We start from the raw sequence: 23,665 nt of genomic DNA on the forward strand, positions 1-23,665 counted from the left end.
ATGATGAACAAGTCTTGCTTCATGTCTTCATCAAAGAATCTTGTGAAGAAAGAAGAATTTGAGGACTCACTTGTAGAAGCAGTCATTATCAAAATGAACAAAAGAACTTCAAACAAGATTAATAAAGAGCTTATTCAAGCAACCTTTTGTAACAAACCTCTTGTGCTTCAAGGATTTCTTTGAGGTCCTTTGGGATAAGAAGAATGCCTTCAGCTCTTCTACCTTCTTGTCCTCTCTTGGACTTAGCTATCAATAGCTTTCCCTTCACCTCTACAAACTCAAACAACAGTCAGTTTACAAACTATCAAACAACAAAATTCTTTCTACTATTTGAACACCTTTCAAGTCAAACAAGCATATATATTTCTCTATCAATCAAGCATTCTGATCTGATACCACTTGCATCATGATGCCGTCTACTCTGGTATAACTTAAGCTTTGATATAACCTTCTTTGAAGGTGGGGTTAATCAACCTGATGCTCTGATATAACCAAATCTGATACCACCTGATCTGAAATGGGGCACTAAAGGCTTCTTTTCATGCTTACAAGAACCTCACCCACTCAAAAGCTTATATATTCCTAAGATTTATCTTATGCTTGACAATTTGCAGAATAAAAAGTGCTTGAAAGAGGTGTATGCTTATGTTTGTTTTTAGACAGTTTATGTGCTTTGTGTTCTTTGCTTATGGTGATATTTAAAATACATGTAACAGTAAATAATGCAGCAAATAAACAAACACATAAGATAGAAAGTTTAATTAGGAGTTCACCCAAACCTCTTGGCCTATGTCTCCGTGAGCTCTAGTCAACTCAACTAGGCTCTTTGGGATTATGGCTGAACTCTTTTACAAGTCTTTGACTCAACTCCAATGGTTTACAACTAGACCATTGGGCTTAGAATGCCATCTTGCTCCCTGGCTATTTGGCTCTCTAGCTCTCGGTTCTTCTGGCTCTTGGCTCTTGGCTTTGGCTCTCGGCTCTTGATTTGGCTCTGGCTCTGGCTCTCGACTTTGGCTCTGGCTCTGGCTCTTGTGGCTCTCACTCTGGCTCTTGGCTCTAGCTCTAGCTTTGGCTCTTGGCTCGGGCTCTGGCTCTTGCTCTCGCTCTCTGAGGAATCACCCCTTTGCCATCATCCCCAACCTCTGGTGGCTTCTCTAGCTTTCTCTAGAACTACAGCTCTGTAGCTCTATGGATCTCGGCTCTATCATCTCCACGAGCTTCTGTGTTCACTCAACCTCCAAGTGACTCTCCGTTAATTGATCTCTCTAGTTTCGCTCGACCTCCAAGCGACTCCAAAACTCCCTATCAATCATTCTCTCTGGCTTTTGTGAGGCATCCTTCTAACTCTGTGACTTCCTATCCATTTATCTGTGTGTAATCATTCCTCTGCCTCTGCATTTCTTCGACTGGCCCTCTGGCTCTCTGGCTCTCTAGCTCTGCGACTAGCCATCTGACCTGATGGCTCTATGGCTCTGCATATTAAATAATGCATCATTGTTACAGAAACACCCACTGATAGCATGGAACAAGTGTGATGGCTATTTCGAAATGGAAATGAACCATCGACGCGGGAAATGTGGTCGTTTGGCCTTTTTCCTGCCATAATCTCGTAACCAATAGCATAACAGAAATACACAGGAAAAACGCATCATGAGCCATTTAACCGAACTTCAAATAATATAGAATCGCATCTATATCCCTCTTGAGTCTATGTTCTTCATCACTCATCGCAAATCGCATTGCCTATGGCCAAACACCAAATACACAGAAATACACTAAAAATTCGAAAACACAGATTTCAAAATTTATGCAATCGCATTCATAAACCTCATCGGTTCCATGCCTCGAATGCATATCGCAATCGCATGTCGCATATGTCAACGTCCCTTTGTATTGTACGATCCAATCACCGATCGTCGATCACAGATCGGATCGGCGTATCACTATTGCTTTATCAACATATCACAATCGCTGTCGCAAGTCACAACAACCCTTGTATCAAGGATTCGCCGATCGCCGATAGCTCTATCAGCGCCATCACTATTAGCCCATTGCATCGACGTATGTCACATGTAATGGCCCCCTTGGTATTTGCATGATATGATCGCCGATCACCGATATCGAAATCACTTTATCGGCTTGCCTGGGTTCTGATATTACATATCAACCTATCTTTGATGCAATATGTCAGAGATAGTAGTCGGGGATCGTTAAGGCCTACTGCTCTGCCCTTTAATATTGCGATGTGATATTACATATAGAGCCTGCCCTTTATGCCTTTGCTATGCAATATTATTTAAGGAGCCCTTAAGACCCATTTATAAGAAATTTCCTCCTTTTCTAAGGATAATGGGAAATCTTCTTTTTACAATAACTCCTTTGTCCGGAGTCCATTCTGGTCCATTCAAATGGCAGTAGATTCAGATTGAAAATATCTATGCAATGAAACTATTCCTAGGAGCATCCTTTGACTTTAATTTTTACTCTATGAGGAAAATTCATAGACTTAGAAGTCTATGTTAGATCCATTTTGGATCACTATAAGTCACACTAGGGAAGAATGTTTAGTAGTCTGAGAATTTTTTTTCATAGTTCCTACTTGTTTTCCAAGAATAAGTCACCAAGAGGCTTCGATGTGGGGTTCGTTAAGGTGAAACATTGTGTGAGATATAAGAGGAATTGGTGGAAAGAGAGCTCTTTATGGGTGGCCTCCAAATATATATAGATAAGCGCTAAATAGGTTTGTTTAATGAGGTTGACCAAGATTTCATGGGATGGGAGGGGGGAGAAAAAAAGGATTCTTTTGTTTGATGTTGCCTCTAGCCATAACTTGCAAATTTTTGGGGTTTTCTCTCAAATTACCATTTTCATTTCCATTGGAAAAGGAAAAGTATAGTTAGAGAGCATTTGGAACATATTCTTTAATCTCCATTGCTCTCCACCATACATTATCATGCCATTTCTCAATATGGCTATATAATGGCCATTTACACACCCCTTTTAACCATTGTCACTCTTTTTTGAATTCAAGAGATCGTGGACAAAGCTTTTGGCCCCTCACTTAGAGAGTAGTGATGACAGTGTGGGAGTTTAAGTTATGAATTATATTCATTATATAATGAATTATTTATTGGAAGTGTAACATAGTTTCTTAACTATATAGTATAAACATTTCAATTTACCAAACTTGAATTTGGATATGTAGGTAACAACTATCTTATTAAAGCACTTGGATGGGGATAAAAATTATTCTACCCATTACTATGATGATGGGGACAATATAATTGTAAATGTCCATTCAGGTTAGATGTATAAGTTTTTAGATTATTTTATTTTTTATTTTATTAAGATGATACTAAGATTATTTTTATTTTGCCAATGCTTAAGTGATATGGAAAAATGGAGGGGTGGAAAAGGGCATGGGATATTTTAATGCTATCTATGGAATAATTGTAGCAACATATGTAATGTCTCTAGAAAAAACAATATATGTATCACTTTTTGATATGGTACACTAAATCTGCTTGACATGTATGACATGATATTCTAATATGTGCAACATCTAATGTTTGGGCAATATCAAAATCCCCATAGGATTCAAAACAATTTCATTAGAGTCTAGTACTAATGTTTCCATAATGCACATTCAAACTAGATAAACAACTTGATATCAAGTTAAAAAATAGGATCCTAAGTTCAATGGGTATGACCCTGATAATAAAAACTATAGATATGCATGAAAATTTAAGTCTTCAACTAAAAGAAATGTGTCTTCTACTAATTAATCAACACTTCTCCTTGCAAGTATTCTTCATAATGTATTTGACTCAATTTTAAGCCCACTCCCATTTTGGATAATTTTTCAACCTTTGAATTTATTTCCCTGTGAATTATATGATCAAAGGATATAACCCTAAATATTCTAATCAACTCCATAACTCTAATCATATATTGATCTAATAAGGAAGTGTTTAAGGAAGTATAAACTTTCAGCAAATCTATAACAACCTTTAAATCCCTTATCACTTGTAAGTTTAGATTGTTGAAGTGACACGATTAACATGAATAACATAAACAACTGATTTATATTATTATAGTACTTGTTAGTTAATCATACATTTGTTCGTAGACTAAATTATTAATTCATGTTAGTCATTTTTAGTTGTATTACTTATTAGCTAGTTGCATATTTTAACCTAATACTAAATTAGTCATTTATGTTAGTTGTTTTTAGTTAGATCACTTAATATTACTCATTGTTGCTAGTATTTCACTTGGAAAAGATACGGTCACTAACATTTTTAGTCACCTAGTCACTAATTTCACATTTTCTACTAGTTGTTGAGCTCTGGGATAATCTCTTTATATAGGGAGAGCAAGAATGCAATAAGGGCTAGGGTTTGTGAGTGCGCTTAGTGCATGTTGGGAAACTAGGAGTCAAGAGTGAGTTGACTGCCACTAATAGGTGTGACAATACTAACTTGAATAAGTGTGCTCTCACTGTCATCAAGGATTGTGCATTGACTATCTGTAGAGGATGCCCCTACATTGTCACTGGGAACTATGGCATTATTGTTGCCAATGGATACACAATGACTTCTGACAAAGAGTGTGCAACACTATCACTATGGAGTGGGCTTAGCCTATCTTGAAAAGTGTGCTTGTGAAGACATGAAGAGTTGAGCATGTGAAAGCAATTAGTCATGACGTTTAGGATTTCTAGAAGAAGAATTGAACACTTAGAAAAATAAGACCAAGAATTACTTTAATGACTTAGAAAAACCGCTTACATGATCATTGAGGGGATCAAAAATTTAGATATAGGAAAAAATTTGGAAGGGGATGTAACAACTACAACAGTTTATCATTTCCTTGTATATCTATATCCCTCTTAGGGAGATATTTTAATAGATTTTTTTTGTAATTGTTTTATTTCTTCCCTAATGGATTTTTTCATTTCTTCCTTATTTTCATTCATCTTCTTTTCCCTTTCTCTTTTAAGTTTTTCTTGAGAACCTGATAAATCCACCTTTTTTAACATATTATCATATATTTCATTAACTTTCTTCTCTAATTGAGATAACCTAAATTGTAAGTCTTAACTTTCTTCATGAGTCAAGGATGATACTTCAGTATATTTAACTAGTGTAATAACTTTCTTTGAAGTCATGTTGGAAAAATAATAATAGTACTCCAATTTATCACAACCTTCAGTCACCAAAAAATTGGGGTCTTCTAATCAACAGTTAGGTCACTTGTAACTTATGTACCTTAATTTGGAGAATATGAATGGATGAAGTCTTTCTTGATATATCTCTTGGATTTAAGTCGTTCTAGGTCTAAAAATTTGGTTTGTAATACTCTAATATGCCTTTTCTACAATACCATAGGTGTGAATGGAATTTTATGTGCCAAGTGAAAGTTATGGTAAATTTTCCTGAACATGTTGATTTTTGGCCTATTCCCACAAGAAAAATTGTATACCTTGCCACATGTCCAATTATTCAAATATAATTATGAAATTTGCACCTAAGGTACCTCTATATGTCTCCTGAAATTCCTAATATTTCACAATATGAAAAGTCCTAGAAAAGAATATATAGCAAAATTACCAAGCTGACCTGTTTAAAATTTATTTGATGATTATTCAAAAAACCTAACTTCCACACGGTATAACTCTAAAATTATAGAAAACCATATTGTGAAAATTGAATCAAATGTTACCTGTGATGTTTTCTCAATATGGTCTGAGTTTCACTATCTGGAACCTCCCAGAAAAAAAAAATTAAAAAAAAAAAAAAAAATTAAAAAAAAGAAAAATTAAAAAAAAATTGTTTCCAAAATTCCAAACTAATTTATTTGAAACTAATTTCAAAAGCATTCAAGAACCTAAGATTCCTTAGAGAATATCTATGAAATTATAACAAACCAAGATATAAATTTTGAAATATATGTTCATCAATATTTCCCCTCAATGTGTTCCAAGTTTCAATGTTTGAAACTTCAAAAAAAAATAGTGAAAATGTTGAACTAACCTGATTTTTGGAGCATTCAAGATCCTTAAATTCCTTAAACTATATCTCCAAAAATATAGTGAACCAAGATATGAAATTTTAACTAGAAAATTCTTTATATTTCTACTCAATATTCTCTAAGTTTCTTCATTTGAATTTCTGTAGAAAAACGTTATATTTAAAATTCCATGATGATTTGTTTAAAGCAACAAAACCCTAGGATCATGAGCTCTAATGCCAAATTTTATGATCCCTGCACCTTAAAAAATATAAGAAACAAATAATTATAGTTATATTCAAGGTGAAAACCTAATTTATCAATAAATACAATGGAAGAGACAATATTTTATGATTCTAAGACTAGGTATCTTTTGTATATATATACGAGACAAGGGGTATAGTTGTAATAAAAAGAGACCATGAGGGGTTCTAGACTACATAACAACATAAAAGTAGAAATGTAATATCTCAATATTTGGGTACTAATAAGGGGTTTTAGGGTTAACATGGGGTTTAGATAGGGATTAACAAAACAACTAAGAATTTATTAAATAACTACAATTTTGTATCATAATTATGAGATGGACTGTTCAGTCAAGAAAAAGGTATGCTTTCTCCTTGTTAATAGATTTATTTAGCACTCATCCTCATATGATTATCTTTGTTTATGAATAAAAGTAGAGGAAATAATATCTAAACTTGGGTAAAGATAATCAGTAACAAATTAGATGAATTTAAGCAGGGAAAACTAATTTTTACTATCTTTATGTGCAGAAGACGTGAATTGGTCGATTGCTGCTCAATTGACAGAGCAACATCATCTCATAAGGGAAAGAGACAACATCAAAGGCAAGGCAGGACAATGGAAGACCAGGCAAACTAATGACTATTTTATGACATAATCAGATCAAGTATAGCAAAATCCTCAGGATCCCCTAATCCTAAGGATTCTCTTTTATCCATTTACTTTCTAAATGTAATATATAAGGTTGAAAGGAAAAACTGCACGGGAGTTCATAATTTCATAGTTTGTAATTATTCTTTTCGACATATAATACTGTTATCTTGGATTTTGTAAGTTGGTTACTTATTTCAATGATGAAAGACTATGTTTAACTCATACTTATATTCTGAGTATCTCTTAATGGAGACTTCTGGCGACTCTGGGCCCAATCAAGAGAAGATCTACTGCTTCACCTATGTCATAATATTTTCTATTTTATTCTTTACTGCTTGTTAATGTTAAGTTAATGTTACTTTTGATTATCGTTAGGATTGTCGATTCAATTTGATTTTGTTGTTCATTTGAGATTCAGATTGATCTGTGCATTATATATGAGTAATGATTTTGATTGAATTGGTTATGTTAGCTCCATCTTAGATCATTGTTCATTTCAAGTAATGTTATCATAGATTTCAGAGATAGAATTGATCGCTACCTGTAAGATGCTTATACAGTGATTTTTATTCAGATACCGTTTGTTATTCCAATATCATTTGTTGTTCAATTAGGATTTGTTGTTCAATTATCATTGTTGTCGATTATTATAGTTCTCTTTCATGAGTGAGTGAGTTAGTTTCAATTCCATTCAAGACTGCCAAGTGTGATTATTTATAAGTTGTATTCAGATCCATCCGCTTTCATGATAGGTTAAGTAGAATTGCAAAGTATGTTATGAATTTCTTTCAGAATTGTTTGGATTGAGTTTGAAGAAGATAGTCATTAGCAATTGCAACGATTTGTTATTAGTTAACCTTTGAATTCACTACATATATAGTGTTGACACTCTTGAAATAAAAGTACTTGCCTTGGGTTGACAATTAATGTAGGAATTAAGTTTGCTTGTAAAAAGACATCTTAGTGCACCAACATTTTGGCGTTGTTGCTGGGGAAAGTGTTTCAAAGTGATTTCCTTTTTATCTTGCTGCAAAAGAATTGGGTTTTAAAAACGGGAGGTAAGAACTTGCATACCTAGCAAGTAAAGTGCTTGCTTACCAGCCCGCTTTTCAGCAAAAGCTTAGAGGTTATATAGGAATTGGTTTTTATGAATGACTAGGAATAGAAAGATAGAAAAAGAACAGAATCCCCCTCCTAAATAAAAAATACCGAAGGGATCGGTGAACCTTGGGAGAATGACCTTTATAGACAAAATTGTAAGAAAAGAAAATTCTCAAGCATCAGTAGGATTCCGGGCTATATCTAGATAAAGTCCTACTGCAATCCCTGAAGCAGTAGGATCACCATCTGAAGCTCACACTCAGATTCAAAGCCAAATTGGAGGATCTGAACAGAGTCTTCAAGCTACAACAAGTTTACATTCTAATCCTCTACAAGAGGGAAAATCATGTAACTTAAGAGAAGGAGAAGGAGAAACCAGTGGAACTGTTAAGGCATGACCTTAGCTGTCTGAACAAGGGTCTCCTGTGATCCCAGATCTAGGCAATGTTGCAAAGCCATCTTGGGTTGCTAATCCTCTGCTTCCTCGAAAATCACCCCCTAAAATCCCTGAAGGGTATTGGAACATCTTTGACCAAATGGAAAATCAACCACCTCAAGGTCAAACGCTGACATTGGAATACCCCATAGTCAACCAAGTGGCCAATGCGCCCATGAAGGCTATTCCTCTGTAGAGCATCCCAAATTTTCATGGGATGATCACAGAGGATATTGATGCCTTCCTATTCAAATTTGATGTCCTCTGTAGAGGGTATGACTACACCACTGACCCCCAAAAGGTAAAACTATTCCCTTCTACTCTGAAAGGAGCAGATTTAAGATGGTTCATGGGTTTGTGTGGATGTACTATTAATTCTTGGGATGATATGAAAACTTCCTTCCTCACAAGATGCTAGGAATTTTGCAATACTAGGGAGCTAAAAGATGAAATCTTTAAGATGGTTGCAAAGGATAATGAGAATTTATAAGAATACGTCGAACGGTTTCATTATAACTTGCAGAGAACTCCACACGTCACCCTACCAAAAAGAGTCCTAAGAGCTATCTTAATTAAAGTAATGAAAGAGGAGTGGTTAGAAACACTAAATTTAATGGGGAAAGGAGATATTTCTCAGGAATATTATGATGAAATCATTCACTTGTGTATCAGGTGTTCACTAGGAAGCACACACACAAGAGCAGCAAACCCTAGATCCCATGAGCAGGGGAAGAAAACCACATAGTGGAGGCATAACACGAATGGAAATCGGTAATCTCCTAGAATATTTCAAAATAGACATCCTGGGCACCCTCACAATGCAGCTGGACATCCTACAAGATAAACAAAAACAAGCTTTAGCAAAACAAAACTTGGTTGTTTTCTACCCACGCTGTCAGAAGAAGCACAGCCAATGGGAGTTTCCATTAGACATGGTTCATACATGCACTATTTGTACCAAGGAACATGCCACTGAACAGTGTCCATCACTCCCGGGGCTAAAAGCAGTGTTCAAGGCAGCAGAAGAATGGACAGAGCCAATATATCTAATGAACCAGTGTCAACACTGGTAGGCCAAACCTATAGGTATGTCACAAGATGCATCCCAATTCTTTCCTTCTTCATATTTTAATCAGCAACAGAACCCTGGGGCAACATGGCAAGGCAAATCACACTACTCCAATTGGCAACCTCAGTCATTCCCTATGACGCCATGGTCAACTCAATCCTTTCTGGGTAATGGCTGGACAAATTCTCCTTTTACTCCTGTTTGGAAAGGTAATCCCTATCAATCCTAGTGGCCTACCTCCACTTCTCAAAATCCGAACTGGTCTACAAATTGGCAACGACCTTTGGGAATATCCAACACTCCTATGGGGACAGGTCCTTAACCTCAACCTACATTGTCAGCTCCTTATCCATTACAAAAAAATCCTCAACCTCTTCTGCGCCCTCAATTGCCAGCACAACCGAATTTGAATCCCAATAACATACCAGTCCAATTGGTGCAAATTGTAGAAAGCTCAGACTATGAGATTGTGCAAAAAGAAGGTAATGAACTTAGATTGAGATCAGGACATATCATCAACCCTAAGGAAAATAGGGATCAACCATCAATTGAGATCAAAACACCACCTGTACATATACCACCACCTGTAATTGATACTGAAATGAAATGAGGAGAAGAGACAAATCAACATAAATATCCAGAGGGACTCATAGCCGCTTCTCCCCCATTCCTCGAAAGGTTAACGATACCTAAGCTGATTGTTTACCCATATTTTGATCTCATAGGTGAACTAAAAAATCTTTGTATAAAAATTCTACTCCTCCAAGCCATCCAGGACATTCCATCTATGCTAAAACAATTAAAGAGTTATGTGTAAAGAAGCTTATGAGGAAAGCAAAACCTTCACCCACCATTCATGTTGTAGGAACCTTATCTGATTTACTCTTGGGAGGGGAAACCCCAGTAAAGTATAAAGATCCTGGGAATCCCATAGTGATAGTTCAGATATATGGTCGCTCTTTTCCCAATACACTAGTTGATATGGGTGCATCCATTAACATTTTAACAACAGAAACCTATCAAGCAATTGGTATTATAGCCTTGGAACAAACCACCACCTTACTAGAACTTGCTGATAATTCGATGGTAAGGCTAGAAGGAACTCTACAAGATATTACGGTTTCTGTGGATTCATGGGAATATCCAGTAGATTTTCTTGTTATAAACTTGAAGAGTCGATTGGATGGGAATCCTCTGATACTAGGCTGACCTTGGCTGGTGACAGTTGATGCATATATAGGCTGCAGGGAGGGTAGCATGACTATTGTAAAGGGGGATGCTGTAAAAAAACTTGTTTTATATCCCCCTACCAAACCAATTCTGCCCCGTAAAAATATGTAAACAACCATCAACATACCTGGAAGAAAGTATCCATTCACAACTCATAGTAGCAGAGGCCCTGGAATTCAAAGATCAGACTGAAGATGACATTATCAAAAATTTCATCAATCAGCTAGCTAGCGTGAGCAATGTAAAATGTCAAATGGTGAAAGCAATTCTAGATAATGAAGCCTTGGAATATCCCTTGAAGGATACTGATGATCAACACATTCACACGACTATTGTTCATAACATCCAGCCTGTGGAAACTGAACCAAGCAAAGTCTTAAACATTAATCATAGCTTGGACAGTGATTAATAACAAAAGCTCATTCAAGTCCTACAAAAATATAAAGGGGCTTTTGCCTAGGATTATCCCGATATGAAGCGTATAGATCCACAGTTTGTACACATCACATCTATACTGAAAAGGATGCTCGACCTATCCAGCAACCCCAGCGGAGATTGAATCTGCACCTTAAGGACATTGTAAAAGAATAATTACAGAAGCCGTTGGATGTGAATTTCATTTATCCTATTTCGGATAGCAAATGGGTTTCTCCATTGGTGGTCATTCCCAAGTAAAATTAGAAGTGGTGTATCTGTGTAGATTATCGGGAATTGAACAAGGAAACATATAAATATCACCTCCCTCTCCCATTTATCGATCAAGTCCTTGATACCTTGTCAAGGAAGCGGTTATTTTCCTTCCTAGATAGCTTCAGCGGCTACAATCAGATTCAAATCACCCTTGAAGACCAAGATAAAACAACCTTCACCTGTCCCTTAGGTATGTTCACTTACGAAGTATTACCATTTGGCTTGTGCAATGCCCCAACCACATTTCAAAGAGTTATACTCAGTATTTTTGCTGGCTTGCTAAATGAAGGACTTGAGGTATATATGGATGACTTTACTCCATATGGGGATGACTTTGATCAAGCACTGCAAACATTAGAAAAGGTTTTAGAACGATGCATTGCTACCAGGTTATGTTTAAGAAATGTCAAGTGTCACATGATGATGACCGAAGGTGTAATCTTGGGACACTATATTTCTGCAGCAGGGATACAGGTAGATCCAACAAAAATACAGGTAATTCTTTTACTACCTACCCCCTGTACTTAGATAAAGGTACGTAGTTTCCTAGGATATGCAAGCTATTATCGCAGGTTTATTAAAAACTTTTCACAAATTGTTGTGCCTTTATATCCTTGAACTGGAAATGTTGATTTCAAATGGTTTGACAATTGTGACACATCATTTACAGGTTTAAAGAAGCTAGTCTCAACGACACCAGTATTACATGGACCAAACCGAGAGATGTCTTTTCACATATCCACGGCGACATTAGATGTAGCTATAGGCGTTGTCCTCATCCAGGAAGAGGACAGGAAGACTTATGTTATATATTATATTAACAAAAATCTTACTCCTACAGAACTTAATTATACTATAACAGAAAAAGAATTCTTAGCTGTTATTTATGCAATAAACAAATTTAGACATTACATAACTGGATACCAAGTTTTTTGTATATTGATCACTCTGCCATTCAATATTTAGCTAACAAACCTATCACAAATGGTTGAGTGACTTGTTGGCTATTTATTTTATAGGAATTTGAAATTACTATCAAGGATCGTTTGGGAAAGGAAAACCTAGTTGGATTTTCTGTCTCGAATCCCAAAGGTAAATGATCCACTAGGAGTAGACGACCAATTTCCAGATGAACATTTGTTTTTCATGACAGTCAAAACGCCATGGTATGCAGATGTGGCAAATTATCTAGCAGTGGGGAAGCTTCCCACGCATTTGACAGCGAGGGAGAGGAAACAGATCGTTCAGCATAGTGCCCAATTCTCTTGGATTGGTGGATATCCTTTTCACACAGGGTTTGATATGTGTATATGCAGATGCATTAGCGAGGATGAGATTTATGACATCCTGAAAGATTTCCATGACAAGCTTGGTAGAGGAGACTTCACAGATCGAAGGACAGGGCATAAGGTACTACAAATGGGCCATTATTGACCCACTATTTTTTAAAGATGCTAAGAAATATGCCCAGGCTTGTGATAGCTGCCAAAGTATGGGCTGACCCGGCCAACCGGATGAAATGTCATTGCAACCCCAACTAGTTATAGAACCCTTCGAACGATGGGTGTTGGAACTTGTTGGCCCATTCCATCCACCATTGAATCATAAAGCCTACATATTGGTTGCCAAAGATTATGTGATGAAATGGGTGGAAACAATAGATTTACCAAGAGCTACAGAGGAAGTCATGATTAACTTCCTCTTTGGGCTATAAGTGCAGTATGGTTTACCGCGAGAAGTGATAATGGATGGGGGAGGGAAATTCGTAGGGCACAAGATTACTGCCACTCTCAGAAACCATCACATTACACACAAGATCACTTCCCCATATCACCCAAAAATGAATGGGCAAGTCGAAAGCACCAATAAGGTCATTGAAGTGATTTTGATCAAAACAATCTCAACACATCGGTGAGACTAGGATGCTAGACTACCAGAGACCTTGTGGGTCTATCACATGAGTTGGAGGAATACTATTGGATACTCTTCGTACCAACTGGTTTTCGGAAAAGAACCTATTTTTCTGATCGAATTCGAAATAAAGACTCTAATAACAGCTCAGGAAGTGGGGCTAGATTTAACAGAAGCCAAAACCAAGCGACTTCAACAAATAAACAAACTAGATGAAGCTTGATTGCTAGCTTTGCAATGGACTACAATTATTCAGCAGCAAAGGGAAAAGTGGCATGAAACCTTATAAAAAGGAAGACGCTTCAAAAAGGGGATTGAGCACTCCTTTACGACTCTAGATTCCAAGATTTTCTGGGAAATTTGCAAACAAGATGGCTCGGCCCTTATGAGATTCAAGAAGTACATAACAATGGCACTCTTACTTAGACTACCATTGATAGGTCTGGCCATTCCTTCAAGGTGAATTGGCATCGGGTGTGTCTCTACGACAAACCACTCACCAAGGAGTCTTTCTGCCAGTAGTTACGCGAGGACTCCTCCATGAAAATCTTAGCTGCGGAGAGTGACGATCCCGCAACTTTTCTTTAAAAAAACTGAGATTTTATTTAAATTGTAGATAATGTACATATTCTTTTCAATTGATTGCAATTCAGTTAGGTATCACCATGTAAATATGAGGATTTTTCTTGTTTTAGGTGCTTGGTAAGTGTTATTCAATCAATTGAATTATTATTGTTCAATCGATTGAACAACACTTTTACGCTTTTTATTTTTCAATTTTCGTTGTTCAAATGATTGAACAATTGTTGTTCAATTGATTGAACAACACTTTTTCACTTTTATTTTTCAATTTTCGTTTTTCAAACAATTAAACGATTGTTGTTCAATTGATTGAACAACACTTTTGCATTTTTCTTTGTTGATAATTGTTGTTGAAATGATTGAACGATTGCTATTCAATAAATTGAACAACACTTTTACATTTTTTATTTTTCAATTTTCATTCTTCAAATTATTTAATAATTGTTGTTCAATTGATTGAACAACACTTTTGTGCCTCTTTATTTTTCAATATTCATTGTGTTGTTCAATGGATTGAACAACACTTTTGCGCTTATTATTTTTCAATTTTCACTCTTCAAACAATTGAACGATTGTTTTTCAATCGATTGAACATCACTTTTACGCTTTTTATTTTTCAATTTTCGTTGTTCAAATGATTGAAATATTGTTGTTCAATCGATTGAACAACACTTTTGTGTTTTTCTTTGTCAATATTTGTTGTTCAAATGATTGAACGATTGTTGTTCAATCGATTGAACAACACTTTTTCTCTTTTTCAATTTTTGTTGTTCAAATGATTGAATGATCACTATTCAATCTATTGAACAACACTTTTGAGTTTGTATCTTCAATTTTCATTGTTCACACGATTGAACAATTACTTTTCAATCGATTGAAAAACACTTTTGCGTTGTTTTTCCTTATTATTTGTTGTTCAAACGATTGAACGATTATTGTTCAATCAATTGAACAACACTCTTGCGTGATTTCCTTTTCGATTTTGTTGTTCAAGTGATTGAACGATTGTTGTTCAATTGATTGAACAACACTCTTGCATGATTTCCTTTTCGATTTTGTTGTTCAATCGATTGAATGATTGATGTTCAATCAATTGAACAACAGTTTTGTTTTCTTTTTTATTTTGTTGTTCAAACAATTGAACGATTGTTGTTTAATGAATTGAACAACAATTTTGTGCTTATTATATGACAAATTGTGATTTCTTTTATTGATTCATTGTCGATCATTGTGCCATCTTTTTTTCTTTTTTCTTTTTATTTTTTCTTTGTTGTTTTGAATAAACACCATCTGAGTGGATTTGTTCCTAACATAAAGAATAACGGTAATGTCAATACCATGATGACCTATAAATCCTCTTGATGGTTATCTTTAATCAAAATCTGATATGGTGCATCTCTATAATGACTGGCTAAACATATTTTCTTTGGACACATTATAAAATGATTCATTATTTTCAAACCATGCTCGCTTATTTTCCACAATTTCAAATGGACAAATCCCTTTGATATGATGAGATGGAGGTAAAAGTATAAAATTTTCTTGGTATCTTTTTACTTCTTACACCATCCCTGACTCTTAAGGAGAAAATGAGCCTCCCTCTTTTTATAAAAGCATCAAAAGATAAAAAATGAAAATAAAGAAATAGGAAAATGCAACAAACACTATCTTAAAGAGGATAAGGGTTCTCATCATGAGCCAACCTACCATGATCATAAGGATGTAATAGGTGACATTCCATTTTTGGCCGCCAAACCAAGGTAATGAACTTCTTAATGATTAAAACTGTCAGAAGGACAAGGGGTCTCATTACGATCCAACCTGATCACTTTGTTATATCTTGGTGAATGGAACTATGATCATCTGGTCACCATGCCAGCATAGTGGTTTCTTTATGGCAGGAAAATAAGAATAATCTACATACTAAAAGGAGGAATCTGGCTCATTTGTGGGGTTAAAAAGCAACCCTGTCGAGGCTATGAATTCCTGCTAGCAACATTGGCTTTTCTTGTGGTATTGGAGTATTATCTTACACTACCAAATGCTCTCTATTCTATTACCACCTATGGATTCATTTCTAACGAACTTTCCCATTTAAACAACACTCTTACAAGCCAACATTCATGGTAACTTAGGTTATATATTCATTATATTATATTTGTCCAATCACTTTATGACATTCATTACTACTTACCGCCAATTATGCATTTATTACTAATACCACTTAAGGTGAAAATATTTTCACATAATAATTTAATTATTTGTTTTTTTTTTTTTTTGCCATTTTTACCTCTGATACATGCATTGCTTTAATTGCTTTGTCATAAATTGCGCCACTTTTCTAAATTGGTTGCCTAAATTTATGAATTATCAATTCATGTTCTTGCTTTTTACATGCTTGGCAGATGTGGATGCCATTTTCCCATTAGACCGGGGATGGTCTACGTATGAACACCATGTGTGGAAGTTATGGATAATTGAATGATAATTATTAAATTGATTTCCGGGTGAAGGACTACATGATGATTGTGTATGCGTAATAATTATAAAGGTATTTCTGATTGGAGAAAAGACGACGACCATTATGGATGGCATGTAGATTGATTATGAGCTTGTGTTAAATATGGTTGACGAGACAAATTACTTGACTATATATGTTGTTAATTCTCAAATCAACGTTATTTTCCTGTTAATTACTCTAACATTCTTTGATGTTATTCTACATTGCAAAAGTGCAAGAGAAGTCCATACAAGTGAACCAATCACAAGAACACAGCAGCCATGGGAGGTAGAGCTATCCGAAATGAACCCAAAGTGCTCATGGTATTAGACCAAGCTAGTGAAATTATTAAGCACACGGGCTGGCTGCAATATCTAAATAAATTGCAGGGATTTCACGAAGAAATAACACTTGAATTCTTGCAAAATTTGTAGAATGGTAGCACCACAGTAGTAGGCAGGGACATAACGGTCTCTGAAGTGATCATAACCGAAGTCACTGGACTTTCATCTAGGGGAAAAAAGTGGACAGACAAGCACGTCCTTCTACACAATGTGGTCGCAGTGTTCCAGGACCCAGGTGAGAAATTAGCATGAACAGGGAAAGGGATTCACCCTTCAGTGTTAAGACAACCATGGCAGGAATTGGCAGTCATTATGCAATGGTACATCACATGTGATGGTTTCCAGGATGTTGTAAAGCCCCACCAACTCAAATTTTTAGCAATCCTAAAACAGAAAATTTTAGTTAATTTGTTGTTTTACTTGAATTCTCTATTGCATGATGTCGCTCGATGAGTTAGGAAACCTAAGGACCCATGCATTTTCATTAGTCATCAAGAACTTATCAAATTGATTATCATGCATGGGCTGGCCCAACAAAAGATAACCTGGGACAACATTGTAAATCCTACTCTGGCCCCACCTCCAGAAAACCTAGTAACAGAATAGCAAGGGCCTAGAACCCCAAGTCCGAGAAGGACACTAAAAAGGAAAAATTCTTTTGTGCCCTTGAACCCAGCAAACAACAGGCACTCTGTGCAGGTGAAGTCCCAGTGACATACCCCAATTCAAAAAAATGAGGCCAGGCCATTGCACACACCACCTCCAAGTCCGTAGAATACCCCTTTGCAAGACCATGAGGAAGAGGTGGCGAGGGTATTGGAAAACATGGGGATGTTTGGAGAGGGAAGAGAACAATCTGAGAATGTTGAAGGACAGAATTGTACCCCCAACTAGTTTTCCTCTGTTGAAAACCCTGGTTGTGATCAAACCGTGCCATTTACTGATTTCTTGGAAGAACAAAGGGAACCAGTCCCTTTTGTGGAAAAACCCCTTGAAGCCAAGGTGCATGAAGAAGAAGCCATTAGAGAAGAAAATCAGACAGCAGATACCGGTCCAGTGGACTCCTTAGCTGAAGAAAATCATGCAGATGAAATCCTGGGAGATGAAACTCAACTAGGCAATACTATTGTTTCTAAGTCCTCTGAGGATGAGGCGTACCCAGAAGAAAACCCATAGAATGATAACTGCTCAGGAGATACCATTTTATTAGGGTCTCCTAAGAGAAAAATTCATGACGAAGAAGAGCTAGAAGGTGAAACTCCATCGGGAGATACAGTTCGAACCTGAGGAAAATGCATTTGCACCACTGCCGGTTGGAGGTCCCAGAATAAAGAAGTTCTACAAGGATAGCCTTAGAAAAATGCTTAAAAAATATAGAAAATAGAAGAAAATAATTAGGCAACTAAGACATTATTTAAAAGAGGCAATCAGAGCCAGAAAATTTAAAGTGGAAATAGAGACCACAGGAACACAGACAGAACAATGTTTTGGAAAGGATGCTGAAACCCAAACTGAGATTCTTTCAGTCTATTCAAAGGAAACTCTGATGGAGCCATGTCTTGTAGATGACACTGAAATGCAGACTGAAGACCCCTGTGTTTGTTCACAGGAGACCCAAACAGACTACCCTATTGTGAATGTTGTCGTTCAGACTGATGTTGAAGAAATCATCCCAATTGATTGTCTCATAACTCAAGAAGCAGCCGAGGCTAGTGTCCAAACTAAGCCTATGGAGACACAATATAATGAAGCCCAAACAGAGGAGACACCTACTTACATTCGCTTAGTAAGCGAGGAAATTATTAGGAGATTGCAGAATGAACTACTGAAGGCTCAACAAAAATTAACTCAACACAAGGAGGAGGTAGTGTCCCTACGTATACATCAAGAATTAAGGAAAAAGTTTGAGGCACTCACAATGACTGAGGATGCGACCTTCGCTCAGTAGAAGGTTGAACAGAAAAAGGTTGAGAAAGCACACTAAAAATTACAGAAGGCTAAAGAGAAGTTGGAGACTGTCTTCTCTCTTTATTTGGACACCCTGTCATGTAGAGCCCGTGCTACAAAATATGCATTATTCCTCCTGGAAAGATACCACCTGCTGAAAATCAAAGCTGTTAAGGTTGGGAAGTCTATGGAAATCAAAACTACCCCTGACTTCGTAAGGTGCTTCAGAGAGAAAAATGAGCAGGTACATCACCTCCTCTATGAACTTTATATCCACAATTTCTTTCTGGAAGATGACAGAGACAACAACCTTGGCCCCTTTATAGGGGATGTCCAATTCTAGTAATTTCTCTCTTTTTCTACTAACCAACTCAAGTGGGCCAAGGCTCACAATACTTTTAGAAAGCGTGAATATGGAATCGACCTATGGGTTAGAGGGGAACCTACAAAACCCCTACATCTCTTTGTCAGGCACAAGCAATTTATGAAGCGAGCTAGTGTTGTGGGCTAATTGGGTCCATTTCACATAGATATTATACAATCTAGAAAGGAGTACTTCCAAGAGATCAAGGAGGAAGGCTTGTCTGTAGCCAGAAAAAGGTGGGAAGTCTCTAACACTACTGTTAGAAACCGAGAACCATTTGGATACCAGAACTTTAAATCTACCTTCTCTCGTTTCCATAAGTACAGTAACATGGTCTTAACCATGGGACCTGAATGGATAGGATGTTAGTATAGAATTCCAATCATATGGTATCCTCTAGATAAGTATCGTAGTGACTACAACTTGAAGGATCAAGAAGTTAACCAGGCTTTTGCTATACTTAAGAAGAAAAATGGCTTCAGAATTTATAGGGAGGAGGTATATCCTGCCTATTCCCTAACTCAACTACACCTAAACCATTTAATTGCATGAGGTCATGCAAAAAGGTAAGATGGGGAGTGTGTTGGGTCAAGAAAAATGTATGTTTTCTCCTTGGTAATAGCTTTATTTAGCACTCATCCTCATATGCTTATCTTTGTTTATGAATAAAAGTAGAGGAAATAATAGCTAAAGTCAAATAAATGTAATCAATAACAAATTAAATGAATCTAAGCAGGAAAAACTAATTTTTACTATCTTTATGTGCAGAAGACGTGAATTGGTCTATAGCTACTCAATCGATAGAACAACAACATCTCATAAGGGAAAGAAACAACGTCATAGGAAAGGCAGGACAATGGAAGACTGGGCAAACAAATGAATATTGTATGACAGAATCAGATCAAGTATATAGAAATCCTCAGGATCCCCTGATCCTGAGGATTTTCTTTTATCTATTTACTTTCCAAATGTAATATATAAGGGCGAAAGGAAAAACTGCAAGGGAGTTCACAATTTCACAGTTCATAATTATTCTTTTGGACATATAATATTGTTATCATGGATGTTGTAACTTGGTTACTTATTTTAATGAAGAAAGATTGCGTTTAACTCATACTTATATTCTAAGTATCTCTTAGTGGAGAATTCTGGTGACTCTGGACCTAGTCAAGAGAAGATCTACTACTTCACCTATGTCATAATATTTTCTATTTTATTCTCTACTGCTTGTTAATGTTAAGTTGATATTACTTTTGATTATTGTAAGGATTGTTGATTCAATTTTCTTTTGTTGTTCATTTGAGATTCAGATTGATCCGTGTATTATATATGAATAATGCTTTTGATTGAATTGGTTATGCTAGCTCTAGCTCAGATCGCTATTCATTTCAAGTAATGTTATCATAGATTTCAGAGATAGAATTGATCGCTTCCTGTAATATGCTTATACAGTAATTTGCTATTTAGATATCGTTTGTTATTCCAGTATCATTTGCTATTCAATTAGGATTTGTTGTTCAATTATCATTGTTGTCAATTATTACAATTCTCTTTCATGAGTGAGCAAGTTAGTTTCAATTCCATTCAAGACTGCCAAGCATGATTCTTTATAAGTTGTATTCAGATCCATCTGCTTTCATGATAGGTTAAGTAGAATTGCAAAGTATGTTATGAATTTATTTCAAAGTTACTTCTTTTAGAATTGTTTGGATTGAGTTTGAATAAGATAGTCATTAGCAATTGCAACGATTTTTTATTAGTTAACCTCTGAATTCACTGCATATATAGTGTTGACACTCTTGAAATAAAAAGACTTGCCTTGGGTTGACAATTAATGTAGGAATTAAGATTGCCTCTAAAAATACATCTTAGTGCACCAACATGGACTAGCCATAATATTTAGACAAGTAGATAGAATAAGAGGAAATATACTATCCAAAGTTGAATAATGGAAATTAGCACCCTTCACCAACTTTATACTAAACAGATCCTAGGAGCTCTTTCCATGATTTATTGTATTGGAACTATGGAAGGAGTGACATAGAAGAATACTTAAAGATAAATCTCTATATCTGAGCACAATTTGGCATTACATCATTGGGAAAATAAGAGAAACAATTCTTGTCACTCGGAAAACACAATATTGGGAATGTAACTTAAAGGATTCCAACATTCTCTCCCCTTGGTATAAACCAATATTTTTCAAGTTTACAACCTTCATTCCCTCATCCTAAATCCTCAAGTCGAGAAAAATGGAACCCCCCTCTTGAGGGATTCCTGAAACTAATTTTTGATAGAGCCTTTAAATGTAACCCTAACCTTCCTAACTATGGAGAAGTATCTAGAAACAAACATGGTTAAATTATCCATATCTTTTTAGGAGTTCTTGGTAATGATGCCAATAATGAGATAGAATGAAAAGCTATGGAGAAACTCCTAATCATATCTATAGGATCAAACTCCAAAAGCTAATAATAGAATGGGACTCCAAAAAATACCATTTCAATGATAAAAAAACTCCAAAATGGTTCAGATAGTTGGAGACTCAATAATTACAAGATTTTAGATAGAATTACAATATTTTTAGCAATAATTATAGCCTCCATCCCAATCCATGTCTATATAAGTGGAAACAAACTACCTAATAGTCTAGCCAATGAAAGAACAAAATATAATAGGGAAGTTTTGGACAAAAATTGGCAACAACATATACTAGACTAGCTCAAAACAACATGTGAATAAATAGTAGACCAAGATTACATTCCCCATGGAGGGTGTTTACATAGGGAGCCTCCCATATCAAATAATTATTAGAGCTATTCATTTAAATGAGGGTGAAAAACTGCACTACAGATGGTAGCCAACATGGGAGCTCATGCATCTCACCTAGAGAAACATGAAGAGTAGCCCATTAAAGATTGCAAAGCACTTGAATATGATCATCTAGAACGTAAGTGAAGGATGATATGTTTGGAATTCATCTTATAGGGGGATTTTAGAGGAAATTATTGAAATATATGGAGGAAGGTCTTAGTATCATGGCTTATAATGGACAACTACAAATTTAAACACCTTTCTTGGTATCTATTTCATGAAGATATTCCACCATTCAAGGGGTACTAGGAGATCTTCTGAAGTTTATTTTCTCGAAATGCAAAAGAAACTTGAACAAGAAATAAAGGTTTATAGACCCATGGATGCTTTGATGCATAGAGGGTTCACAATAATTATCAATTTGAAACTCATCCATAAGGTAAACATCACCTTTGGCATAATACAAAGCAGGCTTCAGAACAAAGGTTTGGTCTTTTAAACATTGCAATTTGGTATTTTTGTTCAATTCTAAATTTCTTGCTTGTAGATTTGAATTTGAGATTCAAGATTGCTAGTTTTTGGTTATATTTCCCATCTCTAGGGATGTTAATTTTTTGGGCCGTGTTCATTTTCGCCTAGTGGCTTATCCCCCTTTCTCTCTCTCCCATCTCTACTACCGTGTTACTCTGCATCCCATATTTAACCCTAAGACAACTTTGTTTAATTTCTCTAAGTTTGATGTTCCCTATCATTGGTTCTCTAAGCTTTTTCCTATTTTAATCTTGTTGTTTACTTCCTGAACTTTGTAGTTTCCTTCTCCCCTTAGTAGGGTAATATTCCTATCCCTTTTCACCTTCCTAACCTAATATCTGACTATATGGATAGGCATCAACTCTTTTCTCATGTGAAAAGTGAAAGGAGAGGATGACTAGGTCATTCCCATACCTTTGACCATATTCCTTATTTTTCCCATCAAAACTAGGCCTAGGAAGTAGTGCAAGCAACCATGGAGTGTTACAAGGATATTATCCCTACAACAATCCAAAGGGACATTTTTTATGTAGAGGAGTATGTTAGGAAACCAAGATGTTATATTCTAGATAGACAAGTTGACCAAGAAACCAGGGATTGGATTCTAGATGTTGGAAATGCCACCAGAGGTAGAACCAACTCCTATATGTGGATGATCATTCTAAATTGGCATATCAATATTCTCATGGGAAGATTCCTCACTAATAGAGTTGATTCCCATCATGAATTCATTATCTATATGGTAGAACTAATGGAAAACATTGACAAGCACAACAGGAAGGTCACAACCGTTGCCAACAAATTAACAAATGTTGATTTTTCCTTCTCATAAAATTATAGTGAGCCACAACTGTTGGCATTATGATGCATGTGTTAACCTTGATGACAACTCACTTGTAATAGAACAAGTATATGGTAACTAGATGAATCCACAGGTCAGTTAAGAGGTGATAGAGTGATGGAACAGAATAATAGAATGATGGGACAAAGGTTTATAGATCATAATCAGAAGTTTAATACAGGTGAATATTTGAAGATCTATATGCGGTTTTGTCATGGCCAAGTCGTGTATACATGCAAGTATAAAGAAGAAAAGTCATGTATATGCTACTGCACTAATTTAAGAATACAAAGGGTCCTTACCATGGTATTAGCCCACAATGTTGAGTGCAATAACGATTACTTAATCCCATCCAAGATTACCACTGGCACAAATGTAGTTTTGACTCAT

This window comes from Pinus tabuliformis, chromosome 5_1 (genome assembly GCF_031772625.1).
Source record: "Pinus tabuliformis cultivar Carrire ecotype Pingquan chromosome 5_1, CPIR1, whole genome shotgun sequence".
NCBI lineage: Eukaryota > Viridiplantae > Streptophyta > Pinopsida > Pinales > Pinaceae > Pinus > Pinus tabuliformis.